This window comes from Cynara cardunculus, assembly GCF_001531365.2.
Source record: "Cynara cardunculus var. scolymus isolate 2C chromosome LG 6, CcrdV1, whole genome shotgun sequence".
In the NCBI taxonomy this organism is placed as follows: domain Eukaryota; kingdom Viridiplantae; phylum Streptophyta; class Magnoliopsida; order Asterales; family Asteraceae; genus Cynara; species Cynara cardunculus.
Window position 1 is genome coordinate 5,443,492 of NC_037533.1, and position 6,812 is coordinate 5,450,303.

Below are 6,812 nucleotides of genomic sequence, written 5' to 3' on the forward strand. Positions count from 1 at the left end.
GTTCGAGCTTGATTCGAGTTCGAGCTTGATTCGAGTTCGAGTTCGAGCTTGATTCGAGTTCGAGCCTGAAAAATAGTTATCGAGTTCGAGTCGAGCTTCGATTTTGACTACTCGCGAGTTTTCGAGTCGAGCTTCGATTTTGACTACTCGCGAGTTTTCGAGTCGAGTTCGAGCTTCGAGATGAGGTTTCGAGTTCGAGTCGAGTATAACGATACTCGAGCTCGACTCGCATCATTTACACCCCTACGCGCGTGTCAGAAACGGGGGCGCACGTCATCAATCGTGCATCTTCCCAACACCGCGTGTCATATTTTTGATTCGTCTATCCCAAAAGCCATTCATCACGATATATAGCCAAATAAACGGTTCACTTTCAAAATTCTTCACTATAAATGCTCTTCCCCCCATCATAAATCCCTTCACTTCTCTAAATACTCCTCCAACAAAATCTCAAGCTTTTCGACAACCTGCAACTATGTCTTCAAGCTTAGCATCCGCCTCCGCTTAATCCGAAAACAACACAAGCGACAATGAAGTGAACCAATCTCAAGCACTGACATCTCATGCCATATCATTCTTACAGAATCGTTATGAAAAAGTGATGCTGGTAAAGAAACCCAATAACTACTATTTCGCTCCATCCTCAAATGGCTTCCCTGAATACATTTATCCACTATTGGAAATCCTTCGCAACCACCCCATCTATTACGCACTCACTGCAACAAAACCTACACCTGAAACCTATCTCACCCAATTTCTTCTTAGTTCTTAAATCTGCACCCTAAAAGATGCTGGTTTAAGCATAGTGGGCTACGCTTCAAACCCAATAAACAAATCCCTAGTACCTATGGAGATGAACGTCGATACCCTGCGTACTGCCTTGCACYTACCTTCCCTGGACGTTCTTAATTTGGATGCCTTTGCACCAACTCCATCAGATGCAKAATTGATCGAATTCCTCGAATTCCACTCTTATACAGCAAAGACGAAAATCGTCAAACGAACCGAATTCAAGAGGAAGGGCCTTCCTCCTATGTGGAATACTTTGTTCTCAATAATCAATTGTTGTTTAACGGGGAAGGTCGGCAGCCACGATCAAGCATCTCATGCCATGCTCTCCATCGTCTATGGTATATACTTCAACTTGCCCCTGGATTATGCACAACTCATATTTGAAGATATGGTGGGCCTAATCAAGAAGAAATGTGCTACTCAAAGGGGTGAGAAATCAAAGGTAAAATCACAGAAGAAAGCCAAGGAAGACCTCAATTACCCAAACCTGATCTTACAGAGGTTCTTTGGCTTGGTCTTTGGAGACATGATTGCAGAGAAGCTGCCCTCTGCAGAGCCAACTGCTCGCTTATACCCAATGAAGGAGTTTCATCCAACAGAGCATGAGCTAGGTTACAGAAGCCCAAGGCCTTTATCAAAAGCTATGCTCAAATACCTTAGCAAGGGAGATAGGAAGGCTTATAGACATGGATACAGGAGGCCAGAGCCGGTTCCTGAAACCCCTCCACGAATAGGTATCCCCAAAGGTGAGAGAGTGCATAAAATGAGAGTTGAGGGACGATTGGAGGTGCCTGCAGAGGCAAGGGAGCTGAGTGAGGAAGGACCGAGAGTAGTTAGTAGTCCCCCACGAAGGCCAAAGAAGACCAAGATGACTCAAAAGGATGTCGATTCTTCTGAGAAAAGAAAAGAGAAGAAGAGACCCGTAGAAGAAGAGGGTCCAAACAGTCCTCTGCCAAAACCCAAAAAGAAGAAATCAAAGAAGGCCCAACCCACAGAGGTTGAGGTCACAGAGGCCGAGATTAAAGAAGGCTCGGCAGAGGCTGTACCTAAGCGCAGAAGGTTGTGCAAGACTGTTCTAGAAGCGTCCCCCTCTGAGCAAATACAAGATGTAATCTTCAATCTCCAACAGAGTTTTTCAGCGCCCATAGAGGTGGTAAATTTGGGGACAGAAGTCGTATTAGACGACGAAGAGGAAGAAGTGGAGTTAGACGAGGGTGAAAAAGATGCCGAATGCACACATCCAAACCCCCCTCCCTATTCAACCCACATGTCTAGGGACCCTGTTCTAGAGGTAATCCCTATTGAAGAAAGCGTCCACACGCTGAACCCTGAACCGACAAACCTCGCAGAGGACATTCTTTCRTCCTCTGTCGAATGCACAAATCGGGAACCCCATACTACTCCATCATCCTCTCAAAAGGATGATAGTTTTATCAAAAGAGTCCATTCGCCCAAGGACTCGACACTACAAAGAAAGGCATCAGTTGCCCCTCCACACATGAGTGAACCACCAAGTCATGCTTCAGAGGCATGCGAGAGAATCACAGAGGCTGCGGGTCTAGAACCCCCAAAGTCTCCACTCGATCCCTCTGCCCAATTAGGCTCTGAACCTATTAGGCATGAAATCGACAGAACACCGGTAGGCTCTCCAATTGGGGATGTCCGAGGATCTGGTGGAAGTTCCCGAGATGACATCGTCAAATCAGTCACTGAGGGCGTCTTACACTCCAAGGCTACTAGGTCACCATGTGTTGGTGATCTAGGTTCCCCGAGTGCCTATGTGACGAAGGAGGAGTTGCAAACCTTCGCCACAGCGGTATTCCAGAGGTTGGATGAGTTGAAAAGCTTGTTCTCCTCCTCTCCGGCGACAGAGGCTCTTACACTTCTAACAGAGGCTCTGAAGGAGTTGATGTCTATAACTTCTGAACTCAAGGCGACCTTATCAGCCCTTTAGAGCTCTGTCCTCAAAAAGGATGATCTCACAGAAGCATTCAGCGCGTTATCTCTCAATCCTTCTTCCATCAACACTCTAAAGACAGAACTTACAGAGGTCGCTGCCCAATACGATGCAGACATAGTTTTGGCCGGCTACACGGACTACTTTGCCTTCAAGAATGAAATCAAAGAGATGTTCTCCTCTGCGATCACTGTTGGCATCGACTCATCATCCTCCAGGGCCAATATTAACCATCTAGCCACTCGCAGAGAGCTAGACGCAATGGTTGAGGCTCTTGGAGAGATCGTGTGGAAACACCACGACCATCTTCTTAAAGAGGCCAGAGTTAAAAATGAATCCATTAGAGACTGCACGAAGCAACTCGTCAAAGAAGGTGAATCATTCCGAAATGAAATCTATCGTTGCATCTCTAAAAATGAAATGGGCCACAGAGATGGATATCAACACCGCCACTCTGAATGCTGAAATGGTAATAGAGAAGATGGAGAAGGCGGCCTCCAAAGTTCTCAGGCGCTTGAAGAAGGCTCCCCTCACCCCGTGCAAGACAGAAGCCACTCAAATCCATGATGATCAGGGAGGCAATGACCCTGATCGTCATAAGGGGGAGAAGAAGACAGAGCCAAAGAAATCAACCTCTGCCAAACCACTGAAAATAGTGGACTCTGTTGCAACCCTATTCTCCAAAGAAAAATCTTCAGAGCCTACGGGGAAAGACAAGGGTAAAGTAGTAGAGGAGTCGCCAAAGAAAGGGTCTAGCTCTGACTCACTGGAGGAGATCAATGAAGATGAATACGACGACCCTGATCTGGTTCAAGCTCTCAAGGCGTCTTTGGCAGAGGCTCGGATGAAGAAAGGCAGAGCTCCCATCCCCAAAGTTGGAGAAGGCTCTTCTAAACTTGCCAAAATACCTGAAGAAACGTCCACGGGTACGTTCGACGCTCTAGTAGGAACAGTCAAACCAATCTTACCAGAGGGGTCTACCCAGAGGCCTATACTCGAAGAAGACACCAGAACGCCAGAGTTTACCACAGTGGGGGAGGGTCTCTGAGATTATTGACTCGATGAACAAGATTCCTACGCAGAAGGTGCGTACATAGCCCGTAACCACTGTCGAAGAGATTCTGCGGTGGCGTTACTCATCCACAGACACAGAGCCCCCTTACAATCCAGAGCTAACTGGAATGCCCTCTGTCGAAACAAAGTTTCACTTCTCAAAACTCACCAAGCCACCAGTGCAGGTCTTCTCAGAGCATGTTATTCGCTCACTTGAAACCATCTCTCTGCGCACCATGCTGAGGAAGACCGTGCAGTACACCCCATATACAGTGAAGAGGGATGATGGCAACCTCTATACTTTCACAGATGCTGATCTCCACAACCTGTGTGTGTTTGATCTAATCTTCTTACACAAGATCCTAAACAAGTACATGGAGAGGAGGTCAAGCTACTCGATTTCTCTCAAAAGGCTGATTGAGGTGATGCGTGCCCAAGTCAAATTCTACAGCCAGAAAGACTTCGACATTGCTATGAGGTTGGCCCAGCCAGAGCTAAAGATCACTCCTCCGAAGAACAGACATGTTTGGCTGCATAGGTTCCATCCTAACACCATTATCCACAATCCCATCTTTGGGTTTGTTTTCTTGGATAAGGATGAGATCCTAAGATTCTTTGATCCGAAAGAGGCTCACAAGTATTCTACAGAGTCCCTCGAATGGGTGTTCAACCTGGTGGTGGCAGAGGTGCAGAAAGGGCGAATTAGGGCGGATGAAGTAACGAACCTTCTGGAAACGATCAAGATACAAGTCTCATTCAGAGAATGGATCTTCAAAGTCTACAAGACGGTCAAGACTGATTTCCAATATGCTGTAGACGATTATCCAGACTTTGCTGTTGAGTAAACTCTTGTAATAGTATAGGCCTGCACAATCTTTTAATTCTTTCAGTTATGTAATTTTTTTAGAGGATGAGATTAATCTCCTCTTGTATTTTTTCATAAGTCAATTCTTGTACCCAACTATCCAAAATTACTTTTTCATACTTAGGGGGAGATTGTTAGCTCCATTATTCCTATCTTGTAAAAGTATAGAAAAAGTATATCGCAAGTCTTGACAGAAGGATAACTCCACAGAAGACAACAGATGACTAAGCGACAGAAGCCATTTGATCGAGCAAGTGAAGTGTGACAGAACCTCTGATGTGTCTCACAGAGGTTCTGGCAAATGGTCCTCTGTCAAAAAGAACACGCAAGTCAATTACAGCAGAGCCTCTGAGATGGCTTACAGAGGGTCTGCAGATTTGGTCTTCTGTGAAGTTTCTGTTCCACCTGTTTTCAAAGGTTGTTTGCCGCATGTGCTCTTCACGTGACTAGGGAATAATCGAATTTATTTGGACGACTCAGATGAAGACACGCGTCAAAATCTTGTCACCAAGGTCGTTAGGAACTAGTATATATAGCGGATAGGACCTTTGTAATCGGAGTGCTTCCTGTATTGTAATCGTCAAAATTTTCAATTGAATCAACTGAAAAACCTTTGGAGCAATCTTCTTGCATTCATCTTCTTCATTAAAACTGTGTGTTCTTGGTGTGTTTAGTATTTTCAATCATTTACTCTGTTTTGCTCTTATTAATACTTCCGTTGCACTTCATCTGTTTTAGAGCTTGATTAGAGTGTTAGATCAATACCAAAGTCGAATTCAGATCCAACAATTATCGAGGACAACATCAGCGATCTCATCAAAAGGATGTCCAGGTATGTCGCAGTCCCTGACAGGCCATCTCTGAAGAAAGGTGGGTAGAAGAAACTCAAGCTCTCTGATCCTAATGATGGACCATTCCTAAAGAACGAACATGAAACAAAGTTCTCCTTAGATGTTGTCCTGAAGGCTCATCAGAGTACATACATTTCTATGCTGAATCTTGACTTGCCAGATAAGGGTCCCTATACCCCCAATACTATGCATTTTAAACCTGAGTTAGGAGTTATATTCCTTGACTATGAAGGTGAAGTCAGATTTCAGAGAATGTCAGAGCTACATCTATGTCCAATGGGTCATCTGGTTTACCTCTTGCTCTGGATAGATGATAACGTGCCTAGAAAAGTCGTAGATCTGAAGATACGAAGGGAATTCCTACGTCGAAGAAACCTTGGTGAAGATGTACCTGGTTACATAGATCTAAGTGTTCTAGAATAGTTTCTTTTTGTAACAACAATCCACTTTTCCTTGTAACTTTTGTACTATGTCTACTTTCAGTGATTATTCTTATAGTCTGTAAGCATTAGACATGTATTGAACTACTTGTAATATTACCAATGATAATAAAATGAGTATTTCATGTACTTCACTGAAAAAGATCCCTGAAAAAGTTAATAGGGACACAAGTCTATGAGTTCCAGTGTTACTTTTTACATTCACTGACAATCTATAAGTCAGTGAATAAGCTTTTAGTTTCAGTCTCCATACTTGTAATTTTCTCTTTGATATAACTTAAGGAAAATTCTCAAGCAAAGACTGACTCACTGAAAAAGATCCCAAAATAATAAAAAGAGACATGTACTTTATGTGTAACTTTTCCTTACTATTATTTGATAAGACAACTTTCTTTATGTTGTCTTGTTATCATCAAATAGGGGGAGATTGTTGATCCTCTCTCTCAGTGATTTGGTGATAATCCCTTTTCACTTATACGTTGTATTTTTGTTTCTGTCTTTTCAGTTCCAGTGATCATCACTGAACGTATTCAGTGATCGCTAAAGAACTTGTATTGTAATTTGATCAGAGACAACGATACTTCAAGAAGACAACACTCACACAAAAGAACCTTCAGCTAATGTCGAAAACTGGAACTGAAGATTAGAGACTGGCGAGTACGTGATCTGAAGCGGTACTCAGTGATTACAAGCCCGTCTACATATGTGTGAAGACTGCTCAAGCCTCAACAAATGCTGAAGAGACCTTCAGGTTATTCCAGCATTCAACGATCAAAGGAAGCTTGCTTAGCACGATTGTTGTTGTCTTGTTCTTATGCACACAAAGGACAAACCCATACCCTTCTAAACGTTGG